Source organism: Polypterus senegalus, chromosome 18 (assembly GCF_016835505.1).
Source record: "Polypterus senegalus isolate Bchr_013 chromosome 18, ASM1683550v1, whole genome shotgun sequence".
In the NCBI taxonomy this organism is placed as follows: domain Eukaryota; kingdom Metazoa; phylum Chordata; class Cladistia; order Polypteriformes; family Polypteridae; genus Polypterus; species Polypterus senegalus.
The window spans coordinates 69,168,746-69,186,480 of record NC_053171.1 but is presented as its reverse complement, the minus strand read 5'-3'; the positions used below and the strand labels follow the sequence as shown (position 1 = coordinate 69,186,480).

The 17,735-nt window shown below is 36.7% G+C and overlaps 1 protein-coding gene across 1 annotated transcript in view; it reads left to right on the top strand.

The window, feature by feature from the left end:
* Nucleotides 1-17,735, top strand: part of LOC120518304 (formin-like) — a 509,433-nt gene that overhangs the window by 176,735 nt on the left and 314,963 nt on the right. The window lies entirely within an intron of this gene.

Genomic DNA, 17,735 nt, shown 5'->3' with positions numbered 1-17,735 from the left:
TACAGTACTATAAATGTACATGGTCTGTTACAGACGCAAAACAAATGTATGTGTGTACTGTATAATATTAACAATAAGAACAGCTCACTACTCAAAACAGTAAATATAGGAGACAGTCAGGATCGAACTTGGGACTCGTGATTATAAGTCAGCAAATCTTACCGCTACACCACGGAAGCTGTTGTATAATCATTGAACGTTTTATGAAAGTGTTTACTTGATCTTTGGACTTTAGGCTTCACACATTCTATAGTTTATGCCTACATTTTGCAACATTTATTACTAAAATATGAAAAAGTTTCTGTTTTAACAATGTGTTTACACAGATTACTGTAGAGATGGAACACACATGAAATGCATGTGTTCCAAATAACGATCTATTATGTCCACTCTAAAACTCCAGCACTTCACTCCCAAATAATCAAACAAGGCATGAGCTGGGAGAACTTTGTGAACGTTCTGCGATGGTGGGGGGATGGAATAGCAGACTGCTTGCTGCTTGTCTTTCTTAATCAGCACATTTACAGGACAAAAGACGCTGATGTAGAGGTGCAAACGGATTTAAGGTTGGCCGGATTTACGAGTTTTTTCGTAGTCTCTGGTAATTTTAGTGTTAAAAGGCTACCTTCAGTCAAATTATTGACAGACATATTCTTACAAAGAGTAGTGTGCCTTCATGGGTTCCCATCTTTAATTGTGTCAGACAGAGGTCAGCAGTTTATTTTCAAGTTTTAGAAAGCATTTTCCGAACAGTTTTGATGTTAGATATGTTTAACATCTAGATATCATCCAGAAGCTAATGGGCAAACTGAAACAGTAAACCAAGACTTGGGTAAATATTTATGCTGTACGGTAAATTCTAAACAGCATGATTGGGCTGATATGTTGCCTATAGCAGAATTTTCCAGGAATGTCCTGACTCTGTCATCTAGATGTCTCAGTTTCAGTGCCAGTATGTATTCAGTCCCCGATTGTTTGAATCACCATCCTTAATGTATGCTGTTCCAGGTGTTAGGGATTATGCTAAAAACCTTCATGCTAAATGGGACATTGATCATAAAATTCTAATAAAATTAAGATTCATTATGAAATGCTTTGCAGACAAAAAGGCACAGATACTGAAAGTAGGTCGAAGAATGTGGCTGGCAACCAGAGATGTATTGCTTAAAGTACCATCTCACAAATTAGCCCCTAGGTTTATTAGCCCAAACATCATCAGACGCCATGGGGTTTAGTATCCTATAGTTTGTCCCTACCAGCACATTTTAAGATCCACTCCACTTTTTATGGAGTTTGTAGCAGTCCTTATTATTTTCCACTGACTGTTTCTGTGGACGGTATTGAAGAGTATGAGGTATAGTATAGTATATATACAAGAGTTGACAGTAAAATATTTGGTGCTCTAGAAGTGGTACTGACCAGAAGATCAATCCTGGGTCAAGTTTAATGCCCTTCACACCCCTCGCCTTCTAACTCGGTTTCATAATTGACATGTCCAGAGGACTTATCTTTGACTAGTAGGTGATGTTATTATTTAGGCTATAAACCGATGCCTTTTGGAGTTTGATTTTGTTTCTGGGTTACGGTCGCTATGGTTTATTTTTATTTTCTTTTGTTTTCACCTTTTGCCACTTCTCCAAGTTTACTCTCAAATTCAGTTCACCTGTTTTACTGCTGAGTCAGAAGGCAGACTCTTGATTTGATTAAATGAAACGACCAACCCTGAAACTGCTTTCCAGTGTCACACCCAGGTTGTCAGCAGCATTTTCCGGTTTGCAGAAACCAGGGCAATTCTACTACAGCAGCTCCCTCTGGTGGTATCCAAAGACCCCAAAAAGGCTGCGTTTCCAGACTCCAACTCCCATATTATTGAAATTCAGGTTATTGAAAACTTTATGAATGTGTACCCCAGCTTTGTTTTGCTTTTTTTGTTTTTTCTGAAGAATATAAAAAGCACATTTAAATGATAAAATCAAAAAATCAAATGTTATTAACTGGAATTTAACACTTGTACAAAAAAATGTTTTTTTTTTGTTTATTAATACTAAGAAAGGCGGGGAAGCAGACAAGTTGTTCACAACAACAGTATTTTGCAAACCTGCAAAGTGTGAATTCCACATTAATTCTGTTGTTTTGCATAATAATGCCTTTATTCAAAAGGCTTAATGGTTGATTCAAGTAAAAAACTGTAACAATTGCTAATAGGATTCATTGCAAAACACTTAGTTTTAATTTGTTAAAGCGTGTAAGCATTTTTGTATTACCTGTTTATAAATATTCAGAAAAAGTACCAAATGACACATAACCTCGTCAACTGAAATGAAAACTACCTTTGATCAGGGCTATGGAGTCGCAGGCGGAAACAATTATTGGGTTACTAGAGTCAGGGTTGGATTTGGTAAAAATGTTCCGACTCCAACATTGACTTAATTTAAATTGTAATATGATGTGTTAAAATTTCCAATTTCACATATAGTGATTTAATTAAATAGTTTTCCTTTTAATAAATATATAGCTTCTTTTTTAATTTTGTAAGCTTAGTCTTATGTCTTATGTTTAATGTTACTCCATGTTTGTAAGCCACATCAACATTGCTACAGCCTTCAAACCCGGATAACACATTAGAGTGCTAAAGAGTGGGCTGATGATTCACACTGGCTGTGATAAAGAGCCTTGTATCTTGTATGTTGTGTGTTTTCAATCACCATAATTAATATCCAAGGCTAATTATTAAGAAAAGAGTCAGAGTCAGTGGTACCATAAATTGAGGAGTCGGAGTCAAAGTTTAAGGTTTTGCGTACTCACTCCAGAGCCATGCCTTTGTTTTCCACTAGTGTTTTTTTATGAGAAACAACATTATATGCATCATCATAGGTGAATTTGTAAGAAAATATTTTTTCAGAAACAAAATTGTTAGTATGTTGAAAAATAATAAAAATCATTTCCCAGTCCTTGTTGAGGTTTCACTCAACTATCTTTGCACCTAATACGCCAGTGTGGACAGTAAGTGCTTGTTTAGTGCTAATTTCCAGTGATTGATGAAGAAAGGAGCACATATCACTGTATTGAAGGAGGAATGCTTCTTTTTATTAAGAAAACAGTGCTTGAAGATGTACAGTAGTTAATTCATCAGAAACTCCATCAGTATAATTTCTATTACTTTGATGAGACAAAATAATATACAGTATACTGTACCAGTGTTGGTTGTTGTAAATTTCTTTTTAGCTTTGTATATTAATAGAAAAAATACCACATAAGATTTTAAGTGTATATTACATTAATTTGTCAAGTGGCAAAGGATAATAGTGTTAAATGATTTGAACCATCTATAAATTCACAAACTTGACTAAAACTTGTATATAAAAATAAAAAAAATACTGATATTGATAAAAAGAGTTCAGTCACCGGTATCTGGCCAAAATTTGCAGTACTATTGGTTTATCCCAAATACAGGGTATATGCATGCCCTAATCTGGATAGTGCATATGGAAAATAATAAGCTTGTTTTAATGGCAAAGCACATGCCACCTCATCTTCGTTTTTTCATAATGTTATAGTACAATGTGACATTATAGGGAATCTGTGTTATGTGGCATTTGTTTGTCTTTTGGAGAGTGAATAATATTAATGCAAACAAAAGAGGAAAGCCTTGCAAAGATATGATGTTTTTAAGAAGGGAAGGTAAGGAATAGTGATGTGGTTGTTGTGTAGCCAATATTGAAAGCTGCGAGTTTAAATTTTATTACAGTAGTTTTGAGTAGCCAGAATAGATAACTTTGCGATGAAATGTATCCCTTTATCACTCTTTTTGGCAATATTGCAGTGCTGTATGTTGACCACTGTGTTTCCTGTATAACAGTATTTACATCAAAGCACAGAAAGTTAAAAAAATGCTAATTGCACTATAGGACCAACCATTTTAAATTTTACCTCCGGGACTAGCGTAAGTTTGGCTGCAGCTTACAACTCACAGTTCACAAAATGACTATCAGTGTTCCACAATGTGAGACCAAACATTTAAAGTACAGTGTAGAGTCTCTAAGGGGTTTTTGTCCATGTCCAACTGGGTTCTGTATGACAAGCGGCCCATATGCTGTACTAAATATGCAATGAGCAATGTTGCCACCTTCTCTGTCACTCACACTATATTTTCAGCTACCCATGCAAATTGGAAAGTGGCAAGTAATTTGTATCATGTGTTCCTTTCAAATCAAAGCCATTTCTGAGTCTCCTGGGTGTTTTTTTCCTGATAATTATCATATCAAAGACAAAGGATAACATTGAAGATAATTACTTTTCTATTATCTTTAACTTCTAGCTGCCTTTCAGTAATTGCTAACACGTGCTTTCAGTTAGGAACTAATATAAACGGTAATATTTTGAAGGGAAAGCTTTTTGAAGTGGAAAAAATGTTCATGTCACTGCATTTTCTATTTGTATAATACTCAAAATCAATTGTGGGAACCTTTGTAGAGAGGGAAGTTATGTACGGTTTAAAGTTATAGGCTTGGGAGTTTGTCATTTTAAGCAAATGCATTTTGCTGGGGGTGCATTTCCCTAAACTAACCCTAAAAATTCAGTTATTTTATCTTGCAGCCTGAACCTAGTACAAAAACATCCACACATATGGTAAGACCAGCAGCAGAGGACACAATTCTCAATCATTACAGAACAACAGCATCTACAGTAGCTGGGATTTTAGTGTTGGTTGAATTTCTTCAAAGAAATTAAGGCAGTACAAGTGAATCAAGTGAAAGTTTATTTTCTGTGACTGGGATCTTCACATTCCAGAAACGGTCCAAAGCCTGAATGATTCAATGATATTCAGCAAGACAGTACTCCAATGTTAAACCCATTATGAACTGTTTTTTTTTTTTTTTTAACATGTTTCTGAGCTTCTTTTAAAGCTAATCATATTCTATTTTAGTTTTTTTGAATGTCAGACTACATTTCTTGGCATTTATTACTATTTAGTGATCTGTTTTAGAATAAAGTATTTTGCATTTTTTTTCTGATGTAATTTAGTTTTTTTAATGGTGTTGCTGTTTTCAGAGGCATTTGCTAAGACATGTGACCCTGTTATCTGCGTTTGTGCATATAAACATAATCGTTTAGTATATTAACAACCATGATTTTTAACTTACTGTTTCTCAGTTTGGTAAAAGAGAGGATGGACTTTTGGTTACTGAATTTTTGGCCACTTTAACAAAGTTCCTTCTCTGTGCTGTCTTTTTTCTACCTAAGGTCTTGTAACAGACAAACTGTGAGTGAGCAGCAGCTGAGTTCTCTTACTGTTTCATTCAAAGGATATTTAGAAAAATTACATGTAGCTCAATAAATAATACAATTACATACAATGCTCATTCTTGTCTCTCTGTCTCTCTCTCTCTCACTGTGACTAATAACATTGCAGCTAGTTCTTGATTATACAAAAGATTTTGTGCCAGCCCTTCATCTTTAAACTTCTTTGCTAGTTTCACTCTTGATGTTTACATTTTAGTATCTTTTTTTCCACATACAGGGTAACATTTTATTTGTTTGTGTATATACAAGGTATTCTGTTTGTAAATGTGTAAACATGCTAAAAAGGCACATATTAAAACGTTAGAAAACGTTTTGATGAGAAGAGACACTTCATGCCCAAAAATATTAGTCAGTCCTATTCATCTAACTTTACTAAAAGGTCTGTAAAATTCCTACTGTCTTACCACAATACTTAGTCATTTATTTCATTTAAGGATATTCTAAGGTTTTTTAGAAATGTTTATTTAACATGAGTTCTTGTTGAAGAATTCACATTAAAATAAGAGCTAATAATTCCCGTCATTATTTTGAACACTTCACTTATTCTCTGTTTGTTCAAACTGAAAAGCTCCTTCAATCTTTCTTCATAGTTAATAACTCTCGAGTCCCCCAGTCAGTGTAGTCGCTCTCATCTGAACTTTCCCTGGCACTTCTATGTCATTTTTGTATTTTGAAGACCAAACTGCATATAGTACTCCAGGTGAGGCCTCACTAGTGTGTTATGTAGCTTAAGTATTACCTCCCTTGATTTGTGCTTCACACACTATATAACCTAATATCCCATTAACGTTCTTAATCAATTCTGACCACTGTCTGGATGTAGACAATGATGAGAACAGTATGACTTCTAGGTTCTTCCTATAATGTCTAATTCCAGATGTTCCATTGTGTATTTAACTGTAACAAATCTAACATTTTTACTTCCTAAGTATATATACAGTGGTGTGAAAAACTATTCCCCCTTCCTGATTTCTTATTCTTTTGCATGTTTGTAACAAAAAATGTTTCTGATCATCAAACACATTTAACCATTAGTCAAATATAACACAAGTAAACACAAAATGCAGTTTTTAAATGATGGTTTTTATTATTTAGGGAGAAAAAATCCAAACCTACATGGCCCTGTGTGAAAAGTAATTGCCCCTTGTTAAAAAAGAACCTAACTGTGGTGTATCACACCTGAGTTCAATTTCCGTAGCCACCCCCAGGCCTGATTACTGCCACACCTGTTTCAATCAAGAAATCACTTAAATAGGAGCTTCCTGACACAGAGAAGTAGACCAAAAGCACCTCAAAAGCTAGACATCATGCCAAGATCCAAAGAAATTCAGGAACAAATGAGAACAGAAGTAATTGAGATCTATCAGTCTGGTAAAGGTTATAAAGCCATTTCTAAAGCTTTGGGACTCCAGCGAACCACAGTGAGAGCCATTATCCACAAATGGGAAAAACATGGAACAGTGGTGAACCTTCCCAGGAGTGGCCGGCCGACCAAAATTACCCCAAGAGCGCAGAGACGACTCATCCGAGAGGTCACAAAAGACCCCAGGACAACGTCTAAAGAACTGCAGGCCTCACTTGCCTCAATTAAGGTCAGTGTTCATGACTCCACCATAAGAAAGAGACTGGGCAAAACGGCCTGCATGGCAGATTTCCAAGACGCAAACCACTGTTAAGCAAAAAGAACATTAGGGCTCGTCTCAATTTTGCTAAGAAACATCTCAATGATTGCCAAGACTTTTGGGAAAATACCTTGTGGACTGATGAGACAAAAGTTGAACTTTTTGGAAGGCAAATGTCCCGTTACATCTGGTGTAAAAGGAACACAGTATTTCAGAAAAAGAACATCATACCAACAGTAAAATGTGGTGGTAGTGTGATGGTCTGGGGTTGTTTTGCTGCTTCAGGACCTGGAAGGCTTGCTGTGATAGATGGCACCATGAATTCTACTGTCTACCAAAAAATCCTGAAGGAGAATGTCCGGCCATCTGTTCGTCAACTCAAGCTGAAGCGATCTTGGGTGCTGCAACAGGACAATGACCCAAAACACACCAGCAAATCCACCTCTGAATGGCTGAAGAAAAACAAAATAAAGACTTTGGAGTGGCCTAGTCAGTCCTGACCTGAAGCCAATTGAGATGCTATGGCATGACCTTAAAAAGGCGGTTCATGCTAGAAAACCCTCAAATAAAGCTGAATTACAACAATTCTGCAAAGATGAGTGGGCCAAAATTCCTCCAGAGCTGTAAAGACTCATTGCAAGTTATCGCAAACGCTTGATTGCAGTTATTGCTGCTAAGGGTGGCCCAACCAGTTATTAGGTTCAGGGGGCAATTACTTTTTCACACAGGGCCATGTAGGTTTGGATTTTTTTTTCTCCCTAAATAATAAAAAACATAATTTAAAAACTGCATTTTGTGTTTACTTGTGTTATATTTGACTAATGGTTAAATGTGTTTGATGATCAGAAACAGGGCAAATAGTTTTTCACACCACTGTATGTCTACATAACCATTTAAAGCAAAAATCACAGTAGTAATTAGTAGTGGTACTGCAGCTGTGGGGCTAGCTTGGGCAAGACTGAAAAGATTAACAGCATTCACTCCCCTAGAATACACAGAGAAAAAGTTATACTGCCTTGAGATGGGGAAATTAAATTCCGTTTACAGTAAATGCTGATAATGTTTAAAGTCTCACTTGAGCTCTTCCCTCAGCAAGCTTTTCTACGTCTATCAAGTTTGTTCCCCTTAATGTAAAGTCAGTGACTAATAAAACTCTTATCCTGTAAGACTTTATTACCTCAAAGAAACTGGATTGTTGCCTTTAGAGTTGTCAAAGTGGTCTGCACCTGCACTTAATGAGGAGTAAAGTGCAAAAACAAAGTAGTTTGTACTGTTGCTGTTCTTAGCTGACCATGATAGATTGGCCATATTTCTCTGTGAAGATCATTACTTGTGTTCTGTTTTGTGTGTTATATATTTACCCCATTTTTTCACAGTCATTGCACACCCAACCTACCTGTAATGGGGGTGGTCTCTCTCTCCCTCTGAGTTTTTTTTGGTAAGCTTTTTCTTCTCTTCTTATGGAGTCAAGGTTGGGGGACTGTCAAAAACATTGCTTGTTAAAGCCCATAGAGGCATTCCTTATGTGATTTTGGGCTCTGTAAGATATAAATTGTTGTAATGTTTAACTCTGTGTCATCAGATGCTTTTACACCTTCTGCTAGGAATGATGAATTTAAGCAGGGGAGTTTAACAGTGTTCTGTTGTAGTGCAACAGTAATAATGCAGCCTTGTATAAAAGCTATTATTCAACTGCATGAGTTCCCTATATGTTTTCTAAGTTGGGATGTTGCCTTGAAAGTTTGCATATTGTATTCTTTTTAGTTAGCCAATAAAATGTGTCATCTTGCTTGACTTCTCACCAAGTTGGGATGAGAGCATAATAACCAGTATTTCATCTCACAAGATGGACACTACCCTCTCACTTTAAATAGTGTTAGAAGTGAAGGTGTCTTTTGCCATGGATGGCATATCTACATAGAGAAGTATAACAGTTTTAAATAAACAAGTTTGTGATAGTGTAGTGATGGCAATAAGCCATCTGTGACGCTATCTGCCCAGGGCTACAAAAGTTCTTCTTTAGCTGAGAAAATGAAGTGTGCACAGTTCACAACATGATCAGCTGCAGGAGTTTGGGGATTAATGACAAATGTTGGATAAGCTATGACAGGTGTGTAGGTTGAAACCTCAGATGAGAGTTCCAGAAGTAAAGAATCTCTTCATTAAGGATGGTAGGTTTACACAGTGCTTAACGCAATCCAATTCAAGATCACAGAGCATCAGGTGCAAATCAGGAAGGGACCATCCACAAATTCGAAATAATAGCTCGCTCTTAATTATAGTGACTGTATTGTTCTATTTTACAGATGAGTAGTAATGAATATTTAATAATGTATTATGAATTTGTTTCCTCTGGAAAGTGCCTTATAATGGAGCACACTGTTATTAGTGCTTTATAAAACAAAGTCACTGTTTACTTCAATCTTTCATATCTCAATTTTATTCATATTGATTTTTCTTTTTAGCATCAGAAAGGTGATTGTAAGAATTCGGGTTACCTCACACTGGATCACTGGTACCTCTCATCTGACCCCTTAGAAGAAAAAGTAGCTAGCCGGTGTTCCGTCCAAAGCTGGTTCCTGCCTTTTGCTCATTCCTTATGCAGTAGGTTCTGGCATCTTCATTCCTTTAATGGATTAGTGAGTTTACCAAATAAATGGATACAGAGAAAAAAAGATGGATGACAGGACAGTGGTGACATTTTTTAAAATCTGGAGCAATAATACCAAAGTCATAGGTTTGTTCTTTAGTTGTGGCCCTACCATTGTACCCTTGGGCAAATAAATTATTATACCAAACCAAACAGACTAAAAACTAACTTCATCAACCCATCCATTTTCTGAACATACTTGTTGTGATTTGGGCCAGATATTAATTTTGTTTCTTCCAGGGGATTTTTTTCTTCTGCCTTATTGTGGTTATTTGGAGGATTTTAACACTGGATTATATTAATATGTGTGAGCTTTATATTACTAGTTCAGTTATGACCCAGTGAAAATTCTTTTTTATCATTTATTTCAAGTGTGTCACCTTGACATTTTGTAGTGTGACCACCTATACTAGCAGTATTGGGAGCAAAGAGGGAACCAACACTGGCCAAGATTACATTCCAATAAAGAACATATTCGAACACAAGCCCCCAACCACTTTAATTTTTTAATTTAATCCTCCCAATGCAGACAGAGATAATATGAAGATTCCACACAGAAGCTGAACTTGGCTCATTGTGAATGTTGGCATACATACCCCCTTAGATGGAGTGGCATTATGTACTGGTCCGGTTTCTGTCTTGATTCCAATGGTGCTGGAATAAATTTTTGGCAGAGTAAGAGGCCCAGAAATAACTGTAAGCAAGAGGGAAAAATAACCAGGCAATGATCAGAAAGGGGCAAGAAAAAATTCATAATCAGTGCTGTGCAAAGGTCTAAAGCCAGCAGATCAAAATAATACTAACAGTCTTAGTGGAACAGGGTAAAATATATTTGAAGATTTTAGACAAAAGGAAGATCAATACCAAAAACTAATTCCAAAACAAATCTTTTTTAAAACCTACTATGGTAACACTCAGAATTCAGTCAGTCAGAATATTCACCAAGGAATACTGAACACTTTGATTGACACTATTTTTATACCAGAGGGTGTAATGATACTAACTTAGACAATTGTGATTATGTGGTAACTTTGAGTATGTGCTCAAAATAGCAGCACCCAAAATGGTGTTGTGTTGAAAAAAATAAGATGTTAAAACAATAGCTACTTCAAAATCTCTGTTAATTTAAAAAATAAAGATGTTGTTGGAATTAACTTATTCCGGAGGTTCAAACAATTAACTTAATAAAGCCAAAGTAATAAAGAAAACCTACTTCATAACACCCATTACCATGCTTTTGGTTGTTATGTGATGGGTTAAGGACTCTGGTTTGATTTGGTTCATTTTTAGACAATGAATTTGAGGTAAAACAGAAACAAAGTTTGAACAAGCTACAGGTCCATGACTTCTGTTTTTGTACACTCAGCCCTAAAGTGAGGGTGCTGTTACATTGTCTGGAAGTACTTCAAGTTACTCACTGTTACTGTGTACATCTGTTGAATTTATTTATCATTACATGTGGAAAGTACTTGTTTGTTTGTGTATTTTTATTTTTTACATTCAATAATTCCGTAAAAAGCTGTACAAAAGTGAAGAATGTAGTATTCTGTAATTATATTTAATTAGGGTGCAGGCACATTATTTAAGGAGTTCACTGTATATTGCCTAATTAAACCTGCATGTTCATTCACCTTTTGCAATTAAATTCTAACTTCTAAGGGTTTCCCTTGTACCAGTGTAGCAGTGCGAGGTCCTCGCAAAAACAACAACTGCTGCTTAATGACGGGAGTAGAAACGGTAAAACTTTAAAAGTCAGGCTTTACCTTGCCAAAACTGTTTTGAGCTTTATGTGTAATCTAGTCGTAAGTAATTGTGTCCATGTGCTGCTAGGAATAACAGCCCAGTGAATTTATTGTTTGTTATAAAACTGCAGTATGCTTGGTGAAAATGCAGAAAGACCATTTGATGTGTAATGGGACCTGGGTGTTTGTTTTAGACATTCTTGCTCACCCATTCGGCACTACCACATCTAGTGAATGATGATTATCTGTGACAAATGTCTCCTCGCATCATAAATATAGTACTTATGATTCTGTTTGTTCTATGCAATATACTATATATTATAATACAAATCTGAAATAATCTGGACTTTAAACTATTAATAAACCTTTTTTTTTTTACCAAAGGTAGGCAAAAGATACACAGTTTTGTTGCTGGGATTCTATTTTCAAATTAATATCTACATAGCATTTGGAATACTCTCCTAACCATGCAAGTAAATACATATTTAGAGGAAGAAGTCTGCTCCATATTGCATAGCTCTTTTCCTATCCTACATAAATAACGTGTCAGTCTACTTCTGGAGAATCTCTTTCACTATCAGAATGAGTGATTTAACCCTTCCAGAGAATACTGAGTCTCATAATGTCATGATCTAAATTTAGGACCATAGCAAAAGGGTGTGAGGCCTTCAAATAAGCACCAGAACAGTTCAGGATCAGCACTGGTCTGTCCAAACTAGCCTCCCCCCAACTGTGCCAGCACCCACATACTACTTAAACCTAGAATCCCTGAAGACACGAAAAAACTCATAATCCGAAAAAAAATTCCGGCACACCTCTCCTCATGAGCATCTTTTGTTTTGTAAATATGTCGATTAGCACAAAGCGGCCAAAAGCCTGCTATCCCATACCTGACGGAGCTGAAGTCAGTCGCATACCTCTGCCAGCTCAAGTCTCGGTATCGTTTATGGTGTGAGGTGCCTGGAGTTGTATAGGGTCAATAATATATTGTTATTGGGAATACATACATTTCATGTGTGTTCTGTGTCTACAACGATCTGTGTAAATGTAGGATGACATGAAATGTGAGGCAAGAAATGCTAAACACATGCCTTAAACAGAAACTTTTTCCATATTATACTAATATTGACGTGAAGTATAATGTGTGAAGACTTTAGTCCAAATATCAAATAAACATGTGTGCTTTTATTCAAGAATACAACCAAAGAAAAAAGCATTCAATTTACATATTGCTGTCAATGAGTTAAAAACCAATGCTCAAATGTCAATCGACAGAAAGTTGATGTGTATTCTTGGATGGTGCAGAGGTACGAACTGAGGTCTTATAAACAAAAGTTTCCGGGTTTGAGTCTGGGCGCTCCAAATTTTGAGTACTGAGCTACTGCTATTATTATTACTATCTATACTAATAAAAGGCAAAGCCCTCACTGACTCACTGACTCATTACTAATTCTCCAACTTCCCATGTAGGTAGAAGGCTGAAATTTGGCAGGCTCATTCCTTACAGCTTACTTACAAGAGTTAAACAGGTTTCATTTCGAAATTCTACGCGTAACAGTCATAACGATCGACAACGTCCGCCATGTTGAACTTTCTTATTTATGGCCCCATCTTCACAAAATTTGGTAGGCGGCTTCCCTGCGCTAACCGAAACCAATGTACGTACTTATTTCGGTGGTATGACACCACTGTCAGCCGCCATATTGAACTTTCCAACGTCAGACTCACTGACTCACTCATCACTAATTCTCCAACTTCCCGTGTAGGTAGAAGGCTGAAATTTGGCAGGCTCATTCCTTACAGCTTACTTACAAAAGTTAAGCAGGTTTCATTTAGAAATTCTACGTGTAACGGTCATAACGGTCGACAATGTCCGCCATGTTAAACTTTCTTATTTATGGCCCATTCTTCACGAAATTTGGTAGGCGGTTTCCCTGCACTAACCGAAACCGATGTACTTACTTATTTCGGTGATATGACGCCACTGTTGGCCACCATATTGGACTTTCCAACGGTCTTTGTTACTTATGGGCCCATCTTCAAGATATTTGGTACGTGGGTTCCCAACGCTAACTGAATCCTATTTACGTTCATATATACGTCCATAGCCTGCAGCTCGATCCCCGTGTGAGGCGGCGTTGGGTCCCCCATCCCAACACCTCCCACGTTGTTGGCTGCCTGCCTATATAAGGCCGTCCGTCACTCCGGTCTCTTCATTCCCTTCCTTGCTTCGCCACGGGATTCACATCTCCCTGCTGATAACTGCAGCCATTTTATTTAATCCACGGCTTCTCCTCTGTTTTATTGTTCGTTTATTATGATTATAGTTATTGTCTAGGTATTTTAGACTGACTTTACATTGTTCAGGTACCCATTTCCTTTATCGTTCCAACCGTACTTTATCGTTCCAACCGTACCCCCAATTAACATATCTATCGAGGTGATCACCATCAATCAAAGAACTGTCACTTACCGAGTGATTTCCATGCCCGGAGATGGCACCTGCCTTTTCCATTCTCTGTGTTACATATTGCACGGCCATATCAGGCTCACTCTTGATATCCGGAGGAACATTGTGTCTTATGTATTGAATGACTGGGACAGGTTCAAGGTGTGGACTGATGACGGTACAGGAGATAATTATACTACATAGGAGCACTATAAGAGTGAAATGCTTAAGCCCTTCACCTATGGTTCTGCATGTGAGTTGATGGCTGCCGGTGAATTGTTCGGTTGTCGCTTTCAAGTGTACCGAAATGGCCAAATATTTTACACCTTTGGACAACTGCCAATGCCTCTTAAACATCTTAGATTCACAGGTGACGATTTGAGTAGTGGACACTTTGATGTTTATGAATGTTTAAACTCTCAAAAGCTGGATGTAAAGTTATCGATGAAACCGGTTGTATGCTTACAACGCTTGACAGATGCCGAATGTCAGTTTAACACAAGTCCTGCAAATACTAACTGAAACAAACCGATTATAACAGCAGCAATCCAAGCTGTGAGATTTGAGGAAAGATTGCTTTTTACATGGCCAACTGTACATTACATACTCAATAGTAAGCTCAGCACACAACTTGGTCATATTACACCCGGAGGGCCGAACTGACAACATGGTATACAAAGAGATCCTTAACAAATATTTATTGGTATATTTTCCCTCAGTTAAAAAAGGTTTAATTTTCTTCTTAATAAAAATTTTAAGGCAGTACTTCGCCGCTGCGAAGCACAGGTATTTTGCTAGTAATATAATAAAAATATACATTTGATTTGAGTCTGTAACACCCGGTGTAAATTTTGTGCTGTTTGTAAAAGTTAGCACATTTTTTTACTATTCAGTTTTATTCTGTCAGTGATGTTCATGTGGTACAAACAAACAAAAAACATTCTTTTTTTCCCCAAGAGCTGCTGTGGCTGATACTGGCTCAGAACTATTTGTTGTGCCTGGTGCTGGGCGATATGACGATATATATCGTGGGGACGATAGAAAAGTGTCTATCGTCCTATTTCTCTTCTATCGTTTCTATCATTTCTAACCTAATTTTATCAATTACTAAAGAAAATATTGCATTAAATAGGCTATGACAAATGAATGATAATGTCTTGTCACTATGCAATGCATACTCTACCCTTTATATAAGTGATAATCAAGAATAAAAATGAACTTTTTCGCAAAGAAACTCCATCTTGTGGTTTTGTCACAGTTCAGTTAAATGTCACTTCAAAATAAAGTTGCAAAAAAAAGTATGCAATGATATTTTTGTCAAACTTTTCAGAGAATAACTGGAAACGTACTTTATTGTGGGTGGTATATCGTGATATATATCATTATTGTGATATAAAATAATCCATATCGTGATATATGATTTTTCCATTTCGCCCAGCACTAGTTGTGCCGGCAATCAAAGATACGATGTCCTGTGACCGTTATCAGGCTATCATAAGGCATGTGCGCTTTGACAACAAAGACACCTGTGCAGAACGTGTGAAAAATGACAGATTTGCTGCGATTTCAGATATCTGGCAAAGTTTTGTTGAGAACTGTTACAACCCAGGGCAAAGACTTTCTTAATCTATGGTCATAAAGCTTATAGAGCCGTTTCTGGACAAAGGCCGAACCGTAACAACAGACAGCTTCTTCATAGCGCTTTCGCTGGCTAATAGACTGCTGTACTGCAACACAACTCTGCTTGGAACCTTAAGTAAAATGGGACTTCCACCTGCAGCGAAAGTCACTTTAGTACGCGAGCAATTCTTCACGCTATGTTTAGATCTGCCATGCTGACGGTGTATGCGCCCAAAAGAAGACGTCTGTCTGCATTTTCAGTACCACACACCATAATGCGAAGTACTGGCAAGATAAAAAAAATGTTCAAATGACAACTACAATTATTGAGTTTTTTCTTAGGCTTCAGGGATTCTAGTATTTAGATTGAGGCCTAACTAGGGCCAGAAATGGAGAACTGACTTTTGAAGTTTAAAATGCCTTTAACAGTTCTGAAATATCTTTAATGTCTCCCAAGGGAAAGAAAACTAATCCTTGGGCTTAAAGAGGCAAACCAAACCAAAAATCTTTATAAATGAGAGGGTATTTCACTAAAAGAGAAAGTTAACAAGAAATGCTCAAAAGAGTAAAAAAAAGAGTTGTCTAAAATGTCAATCCACAGCAAATAAGTCCAAATACAACACAATCAGAAAATAATGATCAACATAAAATACTGTATATAATTACATTAGACCTATGAAAAACGCTTACATATAAGCCAAGAGGACATGAAAATGAACATAAACCCTGGGTGACACATAAAACATAGGAATTGACCATTCCTAGCATGCAGTCATTTAGAGCTTCTCAGTTTGTCCAAATTACCTCAACCTGCTTCTGTTGATCTAGAGCTCTGCTGTCGCTGTCTACACATTGTCCTTCCTGATTGTTGCACTCCTCATGCTTTGGTAAGTTGTGTGTTCATTTTAAATGGACTTGACTTGAAGGGATTTTATAGTCACTTTCATCCCAGAGTTCTGTGTGCCTTGAGTGGATCAAATATATAGCCTAATACCACGGTGTTGTACAAGTTGTTCCTGAATTAACTCATTCTGGTGTCCTAACATTCATTTCACTGCAGTGCTTCTTCACCTTTCAAAACTCTTGGTTTTAAAATGTGTTATATTGCTAAAGTAAAGCTGCCTCTTTTTATTTCTAAATATCTACTTTATGTATTTATTTTAGGCAAGGATTACCAAAGTCTTTTCTTCCATGTTTCCTACATGTTGTTGTTGCTAGTCCATATGGCATACTGAAAAGTTTTTGATTTTTCTGGCTATTGTGCTATATTAACTACAAGAAGAGATAAAATCATTTAGGAAATAGCAAGCTGTTTAAGGCTTTAAATCAATGAATGTTTTTGGATAAATGTGTATAGAAAATACTGTTAATGGATAGTATGACAATAAAGCCACTTGACTTGACTTTGATTCATATGTACCACCATATAGTGTATTGTTCTCCATTGTCCCAATTATTCATCTGGAAGATAATATATTGTTTTACACTGTTTAGCAATTAAGACACAGCTGTGCACACTGTGGTTGATTTCTTGCAATCAAGATATTGAACACTGATACTATCACTCCTCATGATGCACACTTAAGTTGGATTTAGTCTGTTGTAATCATTTCCTTTCAGAATATTATGTGTCTGTACCTATTTGGCTCCTTTTCAGTAATCCCTTTAGTATTTCTTCAGGGTGTCACAATAACACATTCTTAAGTAGTTAATATTCTCTCTTTCAGACTGCATACTGTAAAACTGTTTTTGTACACTGGGAATTTAAAATATGCTTTGATATCAGTGGAGTGATAGACATCTTTATGCCTCTATTCTGTATTGCCAAATGAGGAAAAAAACAATACAATGCTACATTAGTTTACCTTCTGTTTAGTACGTTATAAACACAAACAAACACAACACAGTCTTTTGGACATACTAAGTAATAGCAACATGGTAGTGCTGTTTACAAATCAATCACTTACTTACGCTTTACCTCTAGTTATACTTTTTACAGAGCATTTATAATGAAGAAAGAGATAACACCCAAGAACACCTGGATCACTGTTCAGCTATTGTTTGGAGAGTCCATTCCAGTTTCTGGCTTTTCTCTCTCACTAAATAAAGCCTGTCATCATCTATAAATGTAGTATGTCCTCTGGCTCACTAGCCGTAAATCAGCTAGAGATTAACTGCAGTACCATAAGGACATCCCTGTCATGTTCTATCCATGGCTACACACCCTGCGTACCATTGCTTGGCAATGGAAATGACCCGGCCATTGCCCCAGGTTTATTTTAGCTTATGCATATGATCCTTGGTCGTATTCATAACTTCTGAATGAACCTGTAGATTCATTTACCACT